Source organism: Orcinus orca, chromosome 19 (assembly GCF_937001465.1).
Source record: "Orcinus orca chromosome 19, mOrcOrc1.1, whole genome shotgun sequence".
In the NCBI taxonomy this organism is placed as follows: Eukaryota; Metazoa; Chordata; class Mammalia; order Artiodactyla; family Delphinidae; genus Orcinus; species Orcinus orca.
The window spans coordinates 61,232,434-61,251,397 of record NC_064577.1 but is presented as its reverse complement, the minus strand read 5'-3'; the positions used below and the strand labels follow the sequence as shown (position 1 = coordinate 61,251,397).

The window sequence follows — 18,964 nt, the reverse complement described above, 5'->3', positions numbered from 1 at the left end:
CGGCCGGGCTGCGCCTAGCGCCGCGTGGGCCGGCAGGGCCGATGCCCAAGGGACCGCGGGCCCCGGGCCCTGAAGCCTCCGGGGCCACGTCCCTGTGAGCGACGTGCGGGATCTTGGGCGGGGCGCCAAGCGCCGAAGGGTTTGCTGGGTCACGGCCGCCCTGGGCTGGGAGGTGGTCGCCAAACCCTCCGCCGCCGCCCGATACCCGAGACCTCCGTTCCCCCTGCCTGGGCGGGCGAGGGGGCCCTGCCGGGGCGGGCCGGCCGCCAGGCTGGCGTTAAGGCGCCAGCGCCAGCGAAACTGGGCCTCAAGAGGCAGCCCGCGGCCCCCGCCCCCGTCTACGGCCATACCACCCTGAACGCGCCCGATCTCGTCTGATCTCGGAAGCTAAGCAGGGTCGGGCCTGGTTAGTACTTGGATGGGAGACCGCCTGGGAATACCGGGTGCTGTAGGCTTTTTGCCTCCCGCTCCGCCCGCCTTCTCCTTTACTCGCCCGCGGCGGGGGCCGCCGGCTCCGCCCCCGCCGGGCCCCGCGGCAGGCCCCACCTCCTCAGGCCCCTCCCACCACGGCGCGCGCCGGCGGGGGCGCTCCCCGCCGGCCCGGCCGGCCAGAAGGCGGCCCTGGAAGGCAGCCGCACCCCAGACGCTCCCGGGGTGGCTGGCCCGGACCCAGACTCCGCCGCGGGCCCACTTGCCGTCCTTTCGGCCCGCGAGCCCCTCGACCTGCACCTGGCCGCCCCCACCGGCGCCCAGCCCCGGCGCCGCCACCTGTGTGCCGGTGTGTCCCTCCACAGCTCCCTCCGACAAAAGCCCCCCACCCCCACCCCGCCCCGCTGGCGTGTCACCGCGGCCGGGTGCGGGAGCGGGATCGAGGGCAGGGGCCGCTTCCCCGGGCCTGCCGGCCACCAGGGGCGGGGTCCTGAGCTCGGCGGGGGGTGTGGGGGCAAGGGTGGCCTTGCCGGGGCTGAGGGGCCGTGGCGACTCAATGGTGGCTCCCAGTGGCTTCGGGCCAGCTGCCGTCGGGCAGGAGGGCCGGCCCGGGCTGCGGCCGGGCTGCGCCTAGCGCCGCGTGGGCCGGCAGGGCCGATGCCCAAGGGACCGCGGGCCCCGGGCCCTGAAGCCTCCGGGGCCACGTCCCTGTGAGCGACGTGCGGGATCTTGGGCGGGGCGCCAAGCGCCGAAGGGTTTGCTGGGTCACGGCCGCCCTGGGCTGGGAGGTGGTCGCCAAACCCTCCGCCGCCGCCCGATACCCGAGACCTCCGTTCCCCCTGCCTGGGCGGGCGAGGGGGCCCTGCCGGGGCGGGCCGGCCGCCAGGCTGGCGTTAAGGCGCCAGCGCCAGCGAAACTGGGCCTCAAGAGGCAGCCCGCGGCCCCCGCCCCCGTCTACGGCCATACCACCCTGAACGCGCCCGATCTCGTCTGATCTCGGAAGCTAAGCAGGGTCGGGCCTGGTTAGTACTTGGATGGGAGACCGCCTGGGAATACCGGGTGCTGTAGGCTTTTTGCCTCCCGCTCCGCCCGCCTTCTCCTTTACTCGCCCGCGGCGGGGGCCGCCGGCTCCGCCCCCGCCGGGCCCCGCGGCAGGCCCCACCTCCTCAGGCCCCTCCCACCACGGCGCGCGCCGGCGGGGGCGCTCCCCGCCGGCCCGGCCGGCCAGAAGGCGGCCCTGGAAGGCAGCCGCACCCCAGACGCTCCCGGGGTGGCTGGCCCGGACCCAGACTCCGCCGCGGGCCCACTTGCCGTCCTTTCGGCCCGCGAGCCCCTCGACCTGCACCTGGCCGCCCCCACCGGCGCCCAGCCCCGGCGCCGCCACCTGTGTGCCGGTGTGTCCCTCCACAGCTCCCTCCGACAAAAGCCCCCCACCCCCACCCCGCCCCGCTGGCGTGTCACCGCGGCCGGGTGCGGGAGCGGGATCGAGGGCAGGGGCCGCTTCCCCGGGCCTGCCGGCCACCAGGGGCGGGGTCCTGAGCTCGGCGGGGGGTGTGGGGGCAAGGGTGGCCTTGCCGGGGCTGAGGGGCCGTGGCGACTCAATGGTGGCTCCCAGTGGCTTCGGGCCAGCTGCCGTCGGGCAGGAGGGCCGGCCCGGGCTGCGGCCGGGCTGCGCCTAGCGCCGCGTGGGCCGGCAGGGCCGATGCCCAAGGGACCGCGGGCCCCGGGCCCTGAAGCCTCCGGGGCCACGTCCCTGTGAGCGACGTGCGGGATCTTGGGCGGGGCGCCAAGCGCCGAAGGGTTTGCTGGGTCACGGCCGCCCTGGGCTGGGAGGTGGTCGCCAAACCCTCCGCCGCCGCCCGATACCCGAGACCTCCGTTCCCCCTGCCTGGGCGGGCGAGGGGGCCCTGCCGGGGCGGGCCGGCCGCCAGGCTGGCGTTAAGGCGCCAGCGCCAGCGAAACTGGGCCTCAAGAGGCAGCCCGCGGCCCCCGCCCCCGTCTACGGCCATACCACCCTGAACGCGCCCGATCTCGTCTGATCTCGGAAGCTAAGCAGGGTCGGGCCTGGTTAGTACTTGGATGGGAGACCGCCTGGGAATACCGGGTGCTGTAGGCTTTTTGCCTCCCGCTCCGCCCGCCTTCTCCTTTACTCGCCCGCGGCGGGGGCCGCCGGCTCCGCCCCCGCCGGGCCCCGCGGCAGGCCCCACCTCCTCAGGCCCCTCCCACCACGGCGCGCGCCGGCGGGGGCGCTCCCCGCCGGCCCGGCCGGCCAGAAGGCGGCCCTGGAAGGCAGCCGCACCCCAGACGCTCCCGGGGTGGCTGGCCCGGACCCAGACTCCGCCGCGGGCCCACTTGCCGTCCTTTCGGCCCGCGAGCCCCTCGACCTGCACCTGGCCGCCCCCACCGGCGCCCAGCCCCGGCGCCGCCACCTGTGTGCCGGTGTGTCCCTCCACAGCTCCCTCCGACAAAAGCCCCCCACCCCCACCCCGCCCCGCTGGCGTGTCACCGCGGCCGGGTGCGGGAGCGGGATCGAGGGCAGGGGCCGCTTCCCCGGGCCTGCCGGCCACCAGGGGCGGGGTCCTGAGCTCGGCGGGGGGTGTGGGGGCAAGGGTGGCCTTGCCGGGGCTGAGGGGCCGTGGCGACTCAATGGTGGCTCCCAGTGGCTTCGGGCCAGCTGCCGTCGGGCAGGAGGGCCGGCCCGGGCTGCGGCCGGGCTGCGCCTAGCGCCGCGTGGGCCGGCAGGGCCGATGCCCAAGGGACCGCGGGCCCCGGGCCCTGAAGCCTCCGGGGCCACGTCCCTGTGAGCGACGTGCGGGATCTTGGGCGGGGCGCCAAGCGCCGAAGGGTTTGCTGGGTCACGGCCGCCCTGGGCTGGGAGGTGGTCGCCAAACCCTCCGCCGCCGCCCGATACCCGAGACCTCCGTTCCCCCTGCCTGGGCGGGCGAGGGGGCCCTGCCGGGGCGGGCCGGCCGCCAGGCTGGCGTTAAGGCGCCAGCGCCAGCGAAACTGGGCCTCAAGAGGCAGCCCGCGGCCCCCGCCCCCGTCTACGGCCATACCACCCTGAACGCGCCCGATCTCGTCTGATCTCGGAAGCTAAGCAGGGTCGGGCCTGGTTAGTACTTGGATGGGAGACCGCCTGGGAATACCGGGTGCTGTAGGCTTTTTGCCTCCCGCTCCGCCCGCCTTCTCCTTTACTCGCCCGCGGCGGGGGCCGCCGGCTCCGCCCCCGCCGGGCCCCGCGGCAGGCCCCACCTCCTCAGGCCCCTCCCACCACGGCGCGCGCCGGCGGGGGCGCTCCCCGCCGGCCCGGCCGGCCAGAAGGCGGCCCTGGAAGGCAGCCGCACCCCAGACGCTCCCGGGGTGGCTGGCCCGGACCCAGACTCCGCCGCGGGCCCACTTGCCGTCCTTTCGGCCCGCGAGCCCCTCGACCTGCACCTGGCCGCCCCCACCGGCGCCCAGCCCCGGCGCCGCCACCTGTGTGCCGGTGTGTCCCTCCACAGCTCCCTCCGACAAAAGCCCCCCACCCCCACCCCGCCCCGCTGGCGTGTCACCGCGGCCGGGTGCGGGAGCGGGATCGAGGGCAGGGGCCGCTTCCCCGGGCCTGCCGGCCACCAGGGGCGGGGTCCTGAGCTCGGCGGGGGGTGTGGGGGCAAGGGTGGCCTTGCCGGGGCTGAGGGGCCGTGGCGACTCAATGGTGGCTCCCAGTGGCTTCGGGCCAGCTGCCGTCGGGCAGGAGGGCCGGCCCGGGCTGCGGCCGGGCTGCGCCTAGCGCCGCGTGGGCCGGCAGGGCCGATGCCCAAGGGACCGCGGGCCCCGGGCCCTGAAGCCTCCGGGGCCACGTCCCTGTGAGCGACGTGCGGGATCTTGGGCGGGGCGCCAAGCGCCGAAGGGTTTGCTGGGTCACGGCCGCCCTGGGCTGGGAGGTGGTCGCCAAACCCTCCGCCGCCGCCCGATACCCGAGACCTCCGTTCCCCCTGCCTGGGCGGGCGAGGGGGCCCTGCCGGGGCGGGCCGGCCGCCAGGCTGGCGTTAAGGCGCCAGCGCCAGCGAAACTGGGCCTCAAGAGGCAGCCCGCGGCCCCCGCCCCCGTCTACGGCCATACCACCCTGAACGCGCCCGATCTCGTCTGATCTCGGAAGCTAAGCAGGGTCGGGCCTGGTTAGTACTTGGATGGGAGACCGCCTGGGAATACCGGGTGCTGTAGGCTTTTTGCCTCCCGCTCCGCCCGCCTTCTCCTTTACTCGCCCGCGGCGGGGGCCGCCGGCTCCGCCCCCGCCGGACCCCGCGGCAGGCCCCACCTCCTCAGGCCCCTCCCACCACGGCGCGCGCCGGCGGGGGCGCTCCCCGCCGGCCCGGCCGGCCAGGCGGCCAGAAGGCGGCCCTGGAAGGCGGCCGCACCCCAGACGCTCCCGGGGTGGCTGGCCCGGACCCAGACTCCGCCGCGGGCCCACTTGCCGTCCTTTCGGCCCGCGAGCCCCTCGACCTGCACCTGGCCGCCCCCACCGGCGCCCAGCCCCGGCGCCGCCACCTGTGTGCCGGTGTGTCCCTCCACAGCTCCCTCCGACAAAAGCCCCCCACCCCCACCCCGCCCCTCTGGCGTGTCACCGCGGCCGGGTGCGGGAGCGGGATCGAGGGCAGGGGCCGCTTCCCCGGGCCTGCCGGCCACCAGGGGCGGGGTCCTGAGCTCGGCGGGGGGTGTGGGGGCAAGGGTGGCCTTGCCGGGGCTGAGGGGCCGTGGCGACTCAATGGTGGCTCCCAGTGGCTTCGGGCCAGCTGCTGTCGGGCAGGAGGGCCGGCCCGGGCTGCGGCCGGGCTGCGCCTCGCGCCGCGTGGGCCGGCAGGGCCGATGCCCAAGGGACCGCGGGCCCCGGGCCCTGAAGCCTCCGGGGCCACGTCCCTGTGAGCGACGTGCGGGATCTTGGGCGGGGCGCCAAGCGCCGAAGGGTTTGCTGGGTCACGGCCGCCCTGGGCTGGGAGGTGGTCGCCAAACCCTCCGCCGCCGCCCGATACCCGAGACCTCCGTTCCCCCTGCCTGGGCGGGCCGGCCGCCAGGCTGGCGTTAAGGCGCCAGCGCCAGCGAAACTGGGCCTCAAGAGGCAGCCCGCGGCCCCCGCCCCCGTCTACGGCCATACCACCCTGAACGCGCCCGATCTCGTCTGATCTCGGAAGCTAAGCAGGGTCGGGCCTGGTTAGTACTTGGATGGGAGACCGCCTGGGAATACCGGGTGCTGTAGGCTTTTTGCCTCCCGCTCCGCCCGCCTTCTCCTTTACTCGCCCGCGGCGGGGGCCGCCGGCTCCGCCCCCGCCGGGCCCCGCGGCAGGCCCCACCTCCTCAGGCCCCTCCCACCACGGCGCGCGCCGGCGGGGGCGCTCCCCGCCGGCCCGGCCGGCCAGAAGGCGGCCCTGGAAGGCAGCCGCACCCCAGACGCTCCCGGGGTGGCTGGCCCGGACCCAGACTCCGCCGCGGGCCCACTTGCCGTCCTTTCGGCCCGCGAGCCCCTCGACCTGCACCTGGCCGCCCCCACCGGCGCCCAGCCCCGGCGCCGCCACCTGTGTGCCGGTGTGTCCCTCCACAGCTCCCTCCGACAAAAGCCCCCCACCCCCACCCCGCCCCTCTGGCGTGTCACCGCGGCCGGGTGCGGGAGCGGGATCGAGGGCAGGGGCCGCTTCCCCGGGCCTGCCGGCCACCAGGGGCGGGGTCCTGAGCTCGGCGGGGGGTGTGGGGGCAAGGGTGGCCTTGCCGGGGCTGAGGGGCCGTGGCGACTCAATGGTGGCTCCCAGTGGCTTCGGGCCAGCTGCCGTCGGGCAGGAGGGCCGGCCCGGGCTGCGGCCGGGCTGCGCCTAGCGCCGCGTGGGCCGGCAGGGCCGATGCCCAAGGGACCGCGGGCCCCGGGCCCTGAAGCCTCCGGGGCCACGTCCCTGTGAGCGACGTGCGGGATCTTGGGCGGGGCGCCAAGCGCCGAAGGGTTTGCTGGGTCACGGCCGCCCTGGGCTGGGAGGTGGTCGCCAAACCCTCCGCCGCCGCCCGAAACCCGAGACCTCCGTTCCCCCTGCCTGGGCGGGCGAGGGGGCCCTGCCGGGGCGGGCCGGCCGCCAGGCTGGCGTTAAGGCGCCAGCGCCAGCGAAACTGGGCCTCAAGAGGCAGCCCGCGGCCCCCGCCCCCGTCTACGGCCATACCACCCTGAACGCGCCCGATCTCGTCTGATCTCGGAAGCTAAGCAGGGTCGGGCCTGGTTAGTACTTGGATGGGAGACCGCCTGGGAATACCGGGTGCTGTAGGCTTTTTGCCTCCCGCTCCGCCCGCCTTCTCCTTTACTCGCCCGCGGCGGGGGCCGCCGGCTCCGCCCCCGCCGGGCCCCGCGGCAGGCCCCACCTCCTCAGGCCCCTCCCACCACGGCGCGCGCCGGCGGGGGCGCTCCCCGCCGGCCCGGCCGGCCAGAAGGCGGCCCTGGAAGGCAGCCGCACCCCAGACGCTCCCGGGGTGGCTGGCCCGGACCCAGACTCCGCCGCGGGCCCACTTGCCGTCCTTTCGGCCCGCGAGCCCCTCGACCTGCACCTGGCCGCCCCCACCGGCGCCCAGCCCCGGCGCCGCCACCTGTGTGCCGGTGTGTCCCTCCACAGCTCCCTCCGACAAAAGCCCCCCACCCCCACCCCGCCCCGCTGGCGTGTCACCGCGGCCGGGTGCGGGAGCGGGATCGAGGGCAGGGGCCGCTTCCCCGGGCCTGCCGGCCACCAGGGGCGGGGTCCTGAGCTCGGCGGGGGGTGTGGGGGCAAGGGTGGCCTTGCCGGGGCTGAGGGGCCGTGGCGACTCAATGGTGGCTCCCAGTGGCTTCGGGCCAGCTGCCGTCGGGCAGGAGGGCCGGCCCGGGCTGCGGCCGGGCTGCGCCTAGCGCCGCGTGGGCCGGCAGGGCCGATGCCCAAGGGACCGCGGGCCCCGGGCCCTGAAGCCTCCGGGGCCACGTCCCTGTGAGCGACGTGCGGGATCTTGGGCGGGGCGCCAAGCGCCGAAGGGTTTGCTGGGTCACGGCCGCCCTGGGCTGGGAGGTGGTCGCCAAACCCTCCGCCGCCGCCCGATACCCGAGACCTCCGTTCCCCCTGCCTGGGCGGGCGAGGGGGCCCTGCCGGGGCGGGCCGGCCGCCAGGCTGGCGTTAAGGCGCCAGCGCCAGCGAAACTGGGCCTCAAGAGGCAGCCCGCGGCCCCCGCCCCCGTCTACGGCCATACCACCCTGAACGCGCCCGATCTCGTCTGATCTCGGAAGCTAAGCAGGGTCGGGCCTGGTTAGTACTTGGATGGGAGACCGCCTGGGAATACCGGGTGCTGTAGGCTTTTTGCCTCCCGCTCCGCCCGCCTTCTCCTTTACTCGCCCGCGGCGGGGGCCGCCGGCTCCGCCCCCGCCGGACCCCGCGGCAGGCCCCACCTCCTCAGGCCCCTCCCACCACGGCGCGCGCCGGCGGGGGCGCTCCCCGCCGGCCCGGCCGGCCAGGCGGCCAGAAGGCGGCCCTGGAAGGCGGCCGCACCCCAGACGCTCCCGGGGTGGCTGGCCCGGACCCAGACTCCGCCGCGGGCCCACTTGCCGTCCTTTCGGCCCGCGAGCCCCTCGACCTGCACCTGGCCGCCCCCACCGGCGCCCAGCCCCGGCGCCGCCACCTGTGTGCCGGTGTGTCCCTCCACAGCTCCCTCCGACAAAAGCCCCCCACCCCCACCCCGCCCCTCTGGCGTGTCACCGCGGCCGGGTGCGGGAGCGGGATCGAGGGCAGGGGCCGCTTCCCCGGGCCTGCCGGCCACCAGGGGCGGGGTCCTGAGCTCGGCGGGGGGTGTGGGGGCAAGGGTGGCCTTGCCGGGGCTGAGGGGCCGTGGCGACTCAATGGTGGCTCCCAGTGGCTTCGGGCCAGCTGCTGTCGGGCAGGAGGGCCGGCCCGGGCTGCGGCCGGGCTGCGCCTCGCGCCGCGTGGGCCGGCAGGGCCGATGCCCAAGGGACCGCGGGCCCCGGGCCCTGAAGCCTCCGGGGCCACGTCCCTGTGAGCGACGTGCGGGATCTTGGGCGGGGCGCCAAGCGCCGAAGGGTTTGCTGGGTCACGGCCGCCCTGGGCTGGGAGGTGGTCGCCAAACCCTCCGCCGCCGCCCGATACCCGAGACCTCCGTTCCCCCTGCCTGGGCGGGCCGGCCGCCAGGCTGGCGTTAAGGCGCCAGCGCCAGCGAAACTGGGCCTCAAGAGGCAGCCCGCGGCCCCCGCCCCCGTCTACGGCCATACCACCCTGAACGCGCCCGATCTCGTCTGATCTCGGAAGCTAAGCAGGGTCGGGCCTGGTTAGTACTTGGATGGGAGACCGCCTGGGAATACCGGGTGCTGTAGGCTTTTTGCCTCCCGCTCCGCCCGCCTTCTCCTTTACTCGCCCGCGGCGGGGGCCGCCGGCTCCGCCCCCGCCGGGCCCCGCGGCAGGCCCCACCTCCTCAGGCCCCTCCCACCACGGCGCGCGCCGGCGGGGGCGCTCCCCGCCGGCCCGGCCGGCCAGAAGGCGGCCCTGGAAGGCAGCCGCACCCCAGACGCTCCCGGGGTGGCTGGCCCGGACCCAGACTCCGCCGCGGGCCCACTTGCCGTCCTTTCGGCCCGCGAGCCCCTCGACCTGCACCTGGCCGCCCCCACCGGCGCCCAGCCCCGGCGCCGCCACCTGTGTGCCGGTGTGTCCCTCCACAGCTCCCTCCGACAAAAGCCCCCCACCCCCACCCCGCCCCGCTGGCGTGTCACCGCGGCCGGGTGCGGGAGCGGGATCGAGGGCAGGGGCCGCTTCCCCGGGCCTGCCGGCCACCAGGGGCGGGGTCCTGAGCTCGGCGGGGGGTGTGGGGGCAAGGGTGGCCTTGCCGGGGCTGAGGGGCCGTGGCGACTCAATGGTGGCTCCCAGTGGCTTCGGGCCAGCTGCCGTCGGGCAGGAGGGCCGGCCCGGGCTGCGGCCGGGCTGCGCCTAGCGCCGCGTGGGCCGGCAGGGCCGATGCCCAAGGGACCGCGGGCCCCGGGCCCTGAAGCCTCCGGGGCCACGTCCCTGTGAGCGACGTGCGGGATCTTGGGCGGGGCGCCAAGCGCCGAAGGGTTTGCTGGGTCACGGCCGCCCTGGGCTGGGAGGTGGTCGCCAAACCCTCTGCCGCCGCCCGATACCCGAGACCTCCGTTCCCCCTGCCTGGGCGGGCGAGGGGGCCCTGCCGGGGCGGGCCGGCCGCCAGGCTGGCGTTAAGGCGCCAGCGCCAGCGAAACTGGGCCTCAAGAGGCAGCCCGCGGCCCCCGCCCCCGTCTACGGCCATACCACCCTGAACGCGCCCGATCTCGTCTGATCTCGGAAGCTAAGCAGGGTCGGGCCTGGTTAGTACTTGGATGGGAGACCGCCTGGGAATACCGGGTGCTGTAGGCTTTTTGCCTCCCGCTCCGCCCGCCTTCTCCTTTACTCGCCCGCGGCGGGGGCCGCCGGCTCCGCCCCCGCCGGGCCCCGCGGCAGGCCCCACCTCCTCAGGCCCCTCCCACCACGGCGCGCGCCGGCGGGGGCGCTCCCCGCCGGCCCGGCCGGCCAGAAGGCGGCCCTGGAAGGCAGCCGCACCCCAGACGCTCCCGGGGTGGCTGGCCCGGACCCAGACTCCGCCGCGGGCCCACTTGCCGTCCTTTCGGCCCGCGAGCCCCTCGACCTGCACCTGGCCGCCCCCACCGGCGCCCAGCCCCGGCGCCGCCACCTGTGTGCCGGTGTGTCCCTCCACAGCTCCCTCCGACAAAAGCCCCCCACCCCCACCCCGCCCCGCTGGCGTGTCACCGCGGCCGGGTGCGGGAGCGGGATCGAGGGCAGGGGCCGCTTCCCCGGGCCTGCCGGCCACCAGGGGCGGGGTCCTGAGCTCGGCGGGGGGTGTGGGGGCAAGGGTGGCCTTGCCGGGGCTGAGGGGCCGTGGCGACTCAATGGTGGCTCCCAGTGGCTTCGGGCCAGCTGCCGTCGGGCAGGAGGGCCGGCCCGGGCTGCGGCCGGGCTGCGCCTAGCGCCGCGTGGGCCGGCAGGGCCGATGCCCAAGGGACCGCGGGCCCCGGGCCCTGAAGCCTCCGGGGCCACGTCCCTGTGAGCGACGTGCGGGATCTTGGGCGGGGCGCCAAGCGCCGAAGGGTTTGCTGGGTCACGGCCGCCCTGGGCTGGGAGGTGGTCGCCAAACCCTCCGCCGCCGCCCGATACCCGAGACCTCCGTTCCCCCTGCCTGGGCGGGCGAGGGGGCCCTGCCGGGGCGGGCCGGCCGCCAGGCTGGCGTTAAGGCGCCAGCGCCAGCGAAACTGGGCCTCAAGAGGCAGCCCGCGGCCCCCGCCCCCGTCTACGGCCATACCACCCTGAACGCGCCCGATCTCGTCTGATCTCGGAAGCTAAGCAGGGTCGGGCCTGGTTAGTACTTGGATGGGAGACCGCCTGGGAATACCGGGTGCTGTAGGCTTTTTGCCTCCCGCTCCGCCCGCCTTCTCCTTTACTCGCCCGCGGCGGGGGCCGCCGGCTCCGCCCCCGCCGGGCCCCGCGGCAGGCCCCACCTCCTCAGGCCCCTCCCACCACGGCGCGCGCCGGCGGGGGCGCTCCCCGCCGGCCCGGCCGGCCAGAAGGCGGCCCTGGAAGGCGGCCGCACCCCAGACGCTCCCGGGGTGGCTGGCCCGGACCCAGACTCCGCCGCGGGCCCACTTGCCGTCCTTTCGGCCCGCGAGCCCCTCGACCTGCACCTGGCCGCCCCCACCGGCGCCCAGCCCCGGCGCCGCCACCTGTGTGCCGGTGTGTCCCTCCACAGCTCCCTCCGACAAAAGCCCCCCACCCCCACCCCGCCCCGCTGGCGTGTCACCGCGGCCGGGTGCGGGAGCGGGATCGAGGGCAGGGGCCGCTTCCCCGGGCCTGCCGGCCACCAGGGGCGGGGTCCTGAGCTCGGCGGGGGGTGTGGGGGCAAGGGTGGCCTTGCCGGGGCTGAGGGGCCGTGGCGACTCAATGGTGGCTCCCAGTGGCTTCGGGCCAGCTGCCGTCGGGCAGGAGGGCCGGCCCGGGCTGCGGCCGGGCTGCGCCTAGCGCCGCGTGGGCCGGCAGGGCCGATGCCCAAGGGACCGCGGGCCCCGGGCCCTGAAGCCTCCGGGGCCACGTCCCTGTGAGCGACGTGCGGGATCTTGGGCGGGGCGCCAAGCGCCGAAGGGTTTGCTGGGTCACGGCCGCCCTGGGCTGGGAGGTGGTCGCCAAACCCTCCGCCGCCGCCCGATACCCGAGACCTCCGTTCCCCCTGCCTGGGCGGGCGAGGGGGCCCTGCCGGGGCGGGCCGGCCGCCAGGCTGGCGTTAAGGCGCCAGCGCCAGCGAAACTGGGCCTCAAGAGGCAGCCCGCGGCCCCCGCCCCCGTCTACGGCCATACCACCCTGAACGCGCCCGATCTCGTCTGATCTCGGAAGCTAAGCAGGGTCGGGCCTGGTTAGTACTTGGATGGGAGACCGCCTGGGAATACCGGGTGCTGTAGGCTTTTTGCCTCCCGCTCCGCCCGCCTTCTCCTTTACTCGCCCGCGGCGGGGGCCGCCGGCTCCGCCCCCGCCGGGCCCCGCGGCAGGCCCCACCTCCTCAGGCCCCTCCCACCACGGCGCGCGCCGGCGGGGGCGCTCCCCGCCGGCCCGGCCGGCCAGAAGGCGGCCCTGGAAGGCAGCCGCACCCCAGACGCTCCCGGGGTGGCTGGCCCGGACCCAGACTCCGCCGCGGGCCCACTTGCCGTCCTTTCGGCCCGCGAGCCCCTCGACCTGCACCTGGCCGCCCCCACCGGCGCCCAGCCCCGGCGCCGCCACCTGTGTGCCGGTGTGTCCCTCCACAGCTCCCTCCGACAAAAGCCCCCCACCCCCACCCCGCCCCGCTGGCGTGTCACCGCGGCCGGGTGCGGGAGCGGGATCGAGGGCAGGGGCCGCTTCCCCGGGCCTGCCGGCCACCAGGGGCGGGGTCCTGAGCTCGGCGGGGGGTGTGGGGGCAAGGGTGGCCTTGCCGGGGCTGAGGGGCCGTGGCGACTCAATGGTGGCTCCCAGTGGCTTCGGGCCAGCTGCCGTCGGGCAGGAGGGCCGGCCCGGGCTGCGGCCGGGCTGCGCCTAGCGCCGCGTGGGCCGGCAGGGCCGATGCCCAAGGGACCGCGGGCCCCGGGCCCTGAAGCCTCCGGGGCCACGTCCCTGTGAGCGACGTGCGGGATCTTGGGCGGGGCGCCAAGCGCCGAAGGGTTTGCTGGGTCACGGCCGCCCTGGGCTGGGAGGTGGTCGCCAAACCCTCCGCCGCCGCCCGATACCCGAGACCTCCGTTCCCCCTGCCTGGGCGGGCGAGGGGGCCCTGCCGGGGCGGGCCGGCCGCCAGGCTGGCGTTAAGGCGCCAGCGCCAGCGAAACTGGGCCTCAAGAGGCAGCCCGCGGCCCCCGCCCCCGTCTACGGCCATACCACCCTGAACGCGCCCGATCTCGTCTGATCTCGGAAGCTAAGCAGGGTCGGGCCTGGTTAGTACTTGGATGGGAGACCGCCTGGGAATACCGGGTGCTGTAGGCTTTTTGCCTCCCGCTCCGCCCGCCTTCTCCTTTACTCGCCCGCGGCGGGGGCCGCCGGCTCCGCCCCCGCCGGGCCCCGCGGCAGGCCCCACCTCCTCAGGCCCCTCCCACCACGGCGCGCGCCGGCGGGGGCGCTCCCCGCCGGCCCGGCCGGCCAGAAGGCGGCCCTGGAAGGCAGCCGCACCCCAGACGCTCCCGGGGTGGCTGGCCCGGACCCAGACTCCGCCGCGGGCCCACTTGCCGTCCTTTCGGCCCGCGAGCCCCTCGACCTGCACCTGGCCGCCCCCACCGGCGCCCAGCCCCGGCGCCGCCACCTGTGTGCCGGTGTGTCCCTCCACAGCTCCCTCTGACAAAAGCCCCCCACCCCCACCCCGCCCCGCTGGCGTGTCACCGCGGCCGGGTGCGGGAGCGGGATCGAGGGCAGGGGCCGCTTCCCCGGGCCTGCCGGCCACCAGGGGCGGGGTCCTGAGCTCGGCGGGGGGTGTGGGGGCAAGGGTGGCCTTGCCGGGGCTGAGGGGCCGTGGCGACTCAATGGTGGCTCCCAGTGGCTTCGGGCCAGCTGCCGTCGGGCAGGAGGGCCGGCCCGGGCTGCGGCCGGGCTGCGCCTAGCGCCGCGTGGGCCGGCAGGGCCGATGCCCAAGGGACCGCGGGCCCCGGGCCCTGAAGCCTCCGGGGCCACGTCCCTGTGAGCGACGTGCGGGATCTTGGGCGGGGCGCCAAGCGCCGAAGGGTTTGCTGGGTCACGGCCGCCCTGGGCTGGGAGGTGGTCGCCAAACCCTCCGCCGCCGCCCGATACCCGAGACCTCCGTTCCCCCTGCCTGGGCGGGCGAGGGGGCCCTGCCGGGGCGGGCCGGCCGCCAGGCTGGCGTTAAGGCGCCAGCGCCAGCGAAACTGGGCCTCAAGAGGCAGCCCGCGGCCCCCGCCCCCGTCTACGGCCATACCACCCTGAACGCGCCCGATCTCGTCTGATCTCGGAAGCTAAGCAGGGTCGGGCCTGGTTAGTACTTGGATGGGAGACCGCCTGGGAATACCGGGTGCTGTAGGCTTTTTGCCTCCCGCTCCGCCCGCCTTCTCCTTTACTCGCCCGCGGCGGGGGCCGCCGGCTCCGCCCCCGCCGGACCCCGCGGCAGGCCCCACCTCCTCAGGCCCCTCCCACCACGGCGCGCGCCGGCGGGGGCGCTCCCCGCCGGCCCGGCCGGCCAGGCGGCCAGAAGGCGGCCCTGGAAGGCGGCCGCACCCCAGACGCTCCCGGGGTGGCTGGCCCGGACCCAGACTCCGCCGCGGGCCCACTTGCCGTCCTTTCGGCCCGCGAGCCCCTCGACCTGCACCTGGCCGCCCCCACCGGCGCCCAGCCCCGGCGCCGCCACCTGTGTGCCGGTGTGTCCCTCCACAGCTCCCTCCGACAAAAGCCCCCCACCCCCACCCCGCCCCTCTGGCGTGTCACCGCGGCCGGGTGCGGGAGCGGGATCGAGGGCAGGGGCCGCTTCCCCGGGCCTGCCGGCCACCAGGGGCGGGGTCCTGAGCTCGGCGGGGGGTGTGGGGGCAAGGGTGGCCTTGCCGGGGCTGAGGGGCCGTGGCGACTCAATGGTGGCTCCCAGTGGCTTCGGGCCAGCTGCTGTCGGGCAGGAGGGCCGGCCCGGGCTGCGGCCGGGCTGCGCCTCGCGCCGCGTGGGCCGGCAGGGCCGATGCCCAAGGGACCGCGGGCCCCGGGCCCTGAAGCCTCCGGGGCCACGTCCCTGTGAGCGACGTGCGGGATCTTGGGCGGGGCGCCAAGCGCCGAAGGGTTTGCTGGGTCACGGCCGCCCTGGGCTGGGAGGTGGTCGCCAAACCCTCCGCCGCCGCCCGATACCCGAGACCTCCGTTCCCCCTGCCTGGGCGGGCCGGCCGCCAGGCTGGCGTTAAGGCGCCAGCGCCAGCGAAACTGGGCCTCAAGAGGCAGCCCGCGGCCCCCGCCCCCGTCTACGGCCATACCACCCTGAACGCGCCCGATCTCGTCTGATCTCGGAAGCTAAGCAGGGTCGGGCCTGGTTAGTACTTGGATGGGAGACCGCCTGGGAATACCGGGTGCTGTAGGCTTTTTGCCTCCCGCTCCGCCCGCCTTCTCCTTTACTCGCCCGCGGCGGGGGCCGCCGGCTCCGCCCCCGCCGGGCCCCGCGGCAGGCCCCACCTCCTCAGGCCCCTCCCACCACGGCGCGCGCCGGCGGGGGCGCTCCCCGCCGGCCCGGCCGGCCAGAAGGCGGCCCTGGAAGGCAGCCGCACCCCAGACGCTCCCGGGGTGGCTGGCCCGGACCCAGACTCCGCCGCGGGCCCACTTGCCGTCCTTTCGGCCCGCGAGCCCCTCGACCTGCACCTGGCCGCCCCCACCGGCGCCCAGCCCCGGCGCCGCCACCTGTGTGCCGGTGTGTCCCTCCACAGCTCCCTCCGACAAAAGCCCCCCACCCCCACCCCGCCCCGCTGGCGTGTCACCGCGGCTGGGTGCGGGAGCGGGATCGAGGGCAGGGGCCGCTTCCCCGGGCCTGCCGGCCACCAGGGGCGGGGTCCTGAGCTCGGCGGGGGGTGTGGGGGCAAGGGTGGCCTTGCCGGGGCTGAGGGGCCGTGGCGACTCAATGGTGGCTCCCAGTGGCTTCGGGCCAGCTGCCGTCGGGCAGGAGGGCCGGCCCGGGCTGCGGCCGGGCTGCGCCTAGCGCCGCGTGGGCCGGCAGGGCCGATGCCCAAGGGACCGCGGGCCCCGGGCCCTGAAGCCTCCGGGGCCACGTCCCTGTGAGCGACGTGCGGGATCTTGGGCGGGGCGCCAAGCGCCGAAGGGTTTGCTGGGTCACGGCCACCCTGGGCTGGGAGGTGGTCGCCAAACCCTCCGCCGCCGCCCGATACCCGAGACCTCCGTTCCCCCTGCCTGGGCGGGCGAGGGGGCCCTGCCGGGGCGGGCCGGCCGCCAGGCTGGCGTTAAGGCGCCAGCGCCAGCGAAACTGGGCCTCAAGAGGCAGCCCGCGGCCCCCGCCCCCGTCTACGGCCATACCACCCTGAACGCGCCCGATCTCGTCTGATCTCGGAAGCTAAGCAGGGTCGGGCCTGGTTAGTACTTGGATGGGAGACCGCCTGGGAATACCGGGTGCTGTAGGCTTTTTGCCTCCCGCTCCGCCCGCCTTCTCCTTTACTCGCCCGCGGCGGGGGCCGCCGGCTCCGCCCCCGCCGGGCCCCGCGGCAGGCCCCACCTCCTCAGGCCCCTCCCACCACGGCGCGCGCCGGCGGGGGCGCTCCCCGCCGGCCCGGCCGGCCAGAAGGCGGCCCTGGAAGGCAGCCGCACCCCAGACGCTCCCGGGGTGGCTGGCCCGGACCCAGACTCCGCCGCGGGCCCACTTGCCGTCCTTTCGGCCCGCGAGCCCCTCGACCTGCACCTGGCCGCCCCCACCGGCGCCCAGCCCCGGCGCCGCCACCTGTGTGCCGGTGTGTCCCTCCACAGCTCCCTCCGACAAAAGCCCCCCACCCCCACCCCGCCCCGCTGGCGTGTCACCGCGGCCGGGTGCGGGAGCGGGATCGAGGGCAGGGGCCGCTTCCCCGGGCCTGCCGGCCACCAGGGGCGGGGTCCTGAGCTCGGCGGGGGGTGTGGGGGCAAGGGTGGCCTTGCCGGGGCTGAGGGGCCGTGGCGACTCAATGGTGGCTCCCAGTGGCTTCGGGCCAGCTGCCGTCGGGCAGGAGGGCCGGCCCGGGCTGCGGCCGGGCTGCGCCTAGCGCCGCGTGGGCCGGCAGGGCCGATGCCCAAGGGACCGCGGGCCCCGGGCCCTGAAGCCTCCGGGGCCACGTCCCTGTGAGCGACGTGCGGGATCTTGGGCGGGGCGCCAAGCGCCGAAGGGTTTGCTGGGTCACGGCCGCCCTGGGCTGGGAGGTGGTCGCCAAACCCTCCGCCGCCGCCCGATACCCGAGACCTCCGTTCCCCCTGCCTGGGCGGGCGAGGGGGCCCTGCCGGGGCGGGCCGGCCGCCAGGCTGGCGTTAAGGCGCCAGCGCCAGCGAAACTGGGCCTCAAGAGGCAGCCCGCGGCCCCCGCCCCCGTCTACGGCCATACCACCCTGAACGCGCCCGATCTCGTCTGATCTCGGAAGCTAAGCAGGGTCGGGCCTGGTTAGTACTTGGATGGGAGACCGCCTGGGAATACCGGGTGCTGTAGGCTTTTTGCCTCCCGCTCCGCCCGCCTTCTCCTTTACTCGCCCGCGGCGGGGGCCGCCGGCTCCGCCCCCGCCGGACCCCGCGGCAGGCCCCACCTCCTCAGGCCCCTCCCACCACGGCGCGCGCCGGCGGGGGCGCTCCCCGCCGGCCCGGCCGGCCAGGCGGCCAGAAGGCGGCCCTGGAAGGCGGCCGCACCCCAGACGCTCCCGGGGTGGCTGGCCCGGACCCAGACTCCGCCGCGGGCCCACTTGCCGTCCTTTCGGCCCGCGAGCCCCTCGACCTGCACCTGGCCGCCCCCACCGGCGCCCAGCCCCGGCGCCGCCACCTGTGTGCCGGTGTGTCCCTCCACAGCTCCCTCCGACAAAAGCCCCCCACCCCCACCCCGCCCCGCTGGCGTGTCACCGCGGCCGGGTGCGGGAGCGGGATCGAGGGCAGGGGCCGCTTCCCCGGGCCTGCCGGCCACCAGGGGCGGGGTCCTGAGCTCGGCGGGGGGTGTGGGGGCAAGGGTGGCCTTGCCGGGGCTGAGGGGCCGTGGCGACTCAATGGTGGCTCCCAGTGGCTTCGGGCCAGCTGCCGTCGGGCAGGAGGGCCGGCCCGGGCTGCGGCCGGGCTGCGCCTAGCGCCGCGTGGGCCGGCAGGGCCGATGCCCAAGGGACCGCGGGCCCCGGGCCCTGAAGCCTCCGGGGCCACGTCCCTGTGAGCGACGTGCGGGATCTTGGGCGGGGCGCCAAGCGCCGAAGGGTTTGCTGGGTCACGGCCGCCCTGGGCTGGGAGGTGGTCGCCAAACCCTCCGCCGCCGCCCGATACCCGAGACCTCCGTTCCCCCTGCCTGGGCGGGCGAGGGGGCCCTGCCGGGGCGGGCCGGCCGCCAGGCTGGCGTTAAGGCGCCAGCGCCAGCGAAACTGGGCCTCAAGAGGCAGCCCGCGGCCCCCGCCCCCGTCTACGGCCATACCACCCTGAACGCGCCCGATCTCGTCTGATCTCGGAAGCTAAGCAGGGTCGGGCCTGGTTAGTACTTGGATGGGAGACCGCCTGGGAATACCGGGTGCTGTAGGCTTTTTGCCTCCCGCTCCGCCCGCCTTCTCCTTTACTCGCCCGCGGCGGGGGCCGCCGGCTCCGCCCCCGCCGGGCCCCGCGGCAGGCCCCACCTCCTCAGGTCCCTCCCACCACGGCGCGCGCCGGCGGGGGCGCTCCCCGCCGGCCCGGCCGGCCAGAAGGCGGCCCTGGAAGGCAGCCGCACCCCAGACGCTCCCGGGGTGGCTGGCCCGGACCCAGACTCCGCCGCGGGCCCACTTGCCGTCCTTTCGGCCCGCGAGCCCCTCGACCTGCACCTGGCCGCCCCCACCGGCGCCCAGCCCCGGCGCCGCCACCTGTGTGCCGGTGTGTCCCTCCACAGCTCCCTCCGACAAAAGCCCCCCACCCCCACCCCGCCCCTCTGGCGTGTCACCGCGGCCGGGTGCGGGAGCGGGATCGAGGGCAGGGGCCGCTTCCCCGGGCCTGCCGGCCACCAGGGGCGGGGTCCTGAGCTCGGCGGGGGGTGTGGGGGCAAGGGTGGCCTTGCCGGGGCTGAGGGGCCGTGGCGACTCAATGGTGGCTCCCAGTGGCTTCGGGCCAGCTGCCGTCGGGCAGGAGGGCCGGCCCGGGCTGCGGCCGGGCTGCGCCTCGCGCCGCGTGGGCCGGCAGGGCCGATGCCCAAGGGACCGCGGGCCCCGGGCCCTGAAGCCTCCGGGGCCACGTCCCTGTGAGCGACGTGCGGGATCTTGGGCGGGGCGCCAAGCGCCGAAGGGTTTGCTGGGTCACGGCCGCCCTGGGCTGGGAGGTGGTCGCCAAACCCTCCG

At 76.9% G+C, this 18,964-nt stretch overlaps 18 non-coding genes across 18 annotated transcripts; all 18 read left to right on the top strand.

Annotated features, from left to right (window-relative positions):
• The first annotated feature begins 336 nt into the window (after positions 1 to 336).
• LOC125962455 (5S ribosomal RNA) lies at positions 337 to 455 on the top strand. The gene has a single exon (XR_007473976.1). It is a non-coding gene; the product is annotated as a 5S ribosomal RNA (ribosomal RNA).
• A 926-nt stretch (positions 456 to 1,381) lies between these two features.
• On the top strand, positions 1,382 to 1,500 carry LOC125962454 (5S ribosomal RNA). Its single transcript, XR_007473975.1, has one exon. It is a non-coding gene; the product is annotated as a 5S ribosomal RNA (ribosomal RNA).
• A 926-nt stretch (positions 1,501 to 2,426) lies between these two features.
• LOC125962453 (5S ribosomal RNA) lies at positions 2,427 to 2,545 on the top strand. Its single transcript, XR_007473974.1, has one exon. It is a non-coding gene; the product is annotated as a 5S ribosomal RNA (ribosomal RNA).
• Positions 2,546 to 3,471: 926 nt separating this feature from the next.
• On the top strand, positions 3,472 to 3,590 carry LOC125962452 (5S ribosomal RNA). Its single transcript, XR_007473973.1, has one exon. It is a non-coding gene; the product is annotated as a 5S ribosomal RNA (ribosomal RNA).
• A 926-nt stretch (positions 3,591 to 4,516) lies between these two features.
• On the top strand, positions 4,517 to 4,635 carry LOC125962451 (5S ribosomal RNA). The gene has a single exon (XR_007473972.1). It is a non-coding gene; the product is annotated as a 5S ribosomal RNA (ribosomal RNA).
• A 911-nt stretch (positions 4,636 to 5,546) lies between these two features.
• On the top strand, positions 5,547 to 5,665 carry LOC125962450 (5S ribosomal RNA). Its single transcript, XR_007473971.1, has one exon. It is a non-coding gene; the product is annotated as a 5S ribosomal RNA (ribosomal RNA).
• Positions 5,666 to 6,591: 926 nt separating this feature from the next.
• On the top strand, positions 6,592 to 6,710 carry LOC125962449 (5S ribosomal RNA). Its single transcript, XR_007473970.1, has one exon. It is a non-coding gene; the product is annotated as a 5S ribosomal RNA (ribosomal RNA).
• A 926-nt stretch (positions 6,711 to 7,636) lies between these two features.
• Positions 7,637 to 7,755, top strand: LOC125962448 (5S ribosomal RNA). Its single transcript, XR_007473969.1, has one exon. It is a non-coding gene; the product is annotated as a 5S ribosomal RNA (ribosomal RNA).
• A 911-nt stretch (positions 7,756 to 8,666) lies between these two features.
• Positions 8,667 to 8,785, top strand: LOC125962446 (5S ribosomal RNA). The gene has a single exon (XR_007473967.1). It is a non-coding gene; the product is annotated as a 5S ribosomal RNA (ribosomal RNA).
• Positions 8,786 to 9,711: 926 nt separating this feature from the next.
• LOC125962445 (5S ribosomal RNA) lies at positions 9,712 to 9,830 on the top strand. The gene has a single exon (XR_007473966.1). It is a non-coding gene; the product is annotated as a 5S ribosomal RNA (ribosomal RNA).
• A 926-nt stretch (positions 9,831 to 10,756) lies between these two features.
• LOC125962444 (5S ribosomal RNA) lies at positions 10,757 to 10,875 on the top strand. The gene has a single exon (XR_007473965.1). It is a non-coding gene; the product is annotated as a 5S ribosomal RNA (ribosomal RNA).
• A 926-nt stretch (positions 10,876 to 11,801) lies between these two features.
• LOC125962443 (5S ribosomal RNA) lies at positions 11,802 to 11,920 on the top strand. Its single transcript, XR_007473964.1, has one exon. It is a non-coding gene; the product is annotated as a 5S ribosomal RNA (ribosomal RNA).
• A 926-nt stretch (positions 11,921 to 12,846) lies between these two features.
• Positions 12,847 to 12,965, top strand: LOC125962442 (5S ribosomal RNA). The gene has a single exon (XR_007473963.1). It is a non-coding gene; the product is annotated as a 5S ribosomal RNA (ribosomal RNA).
• Positions 12,966 to 13,891: 926 nt separating this feature from the next.
• On the top strand, positions 13,892 to 14,010 carry LOC125962441 (5S ribosomal RNA). The gene has a single exon (XR_007473962.1). It is a non-coding gene; the product is annotated as a 5S ribosomal RNA (ribosomal RNA).
• A 911-nt stretch (positions 14,011 to 14,921) lies between these two features.
• On the top strand, positions 14,922 to 15,040 carry LOC125962440 (5S ribosomal RNA). The gene has a single exon (XR_007473961.1). It is a non-coding gene; the product is annotated as a 5S ribosomal RNA (ribosomal RNA).
• A 926-nt stretch (positions 15,041 to 15,966) lies between these two features.
• Positions 15,967 to 16,085, top strand: LOC125962439 (5S ribosomal RNA). Its single transcript, XR_007473960.1, has one exon. It is a non-coding gene; the product is annotated as a 5S ribosomal RNA (ribosomal RNA).
• A 926-nt stretch (positions 16,086 to 17,011) lies between these two features.
• On the top strand, positions 17,012 to 17,130 carry LOC125962438 (5S ribosomal RNA). Its single transcript, XR_007473959.1, has one exon. It is a non-coding gene; the product is annotated as a 5S ribosomal RNA (ribosomal RNA).
• Positions 17,131 to 18,064: 934 nt separating this feature from the next.
• LOC125962437 (5S ribosomal RNA) lies at positions 18,065 to 18,183 on the top strand. The gene has a single exon (XR_007473958.1). It is a non-coding gene; the product is annotated as a 5S ribosomal RNA (ribosomal RNA).
• The last annotated feature ends 781 nt before the right edge of the window (positions 18,184 to 18,964 follow it).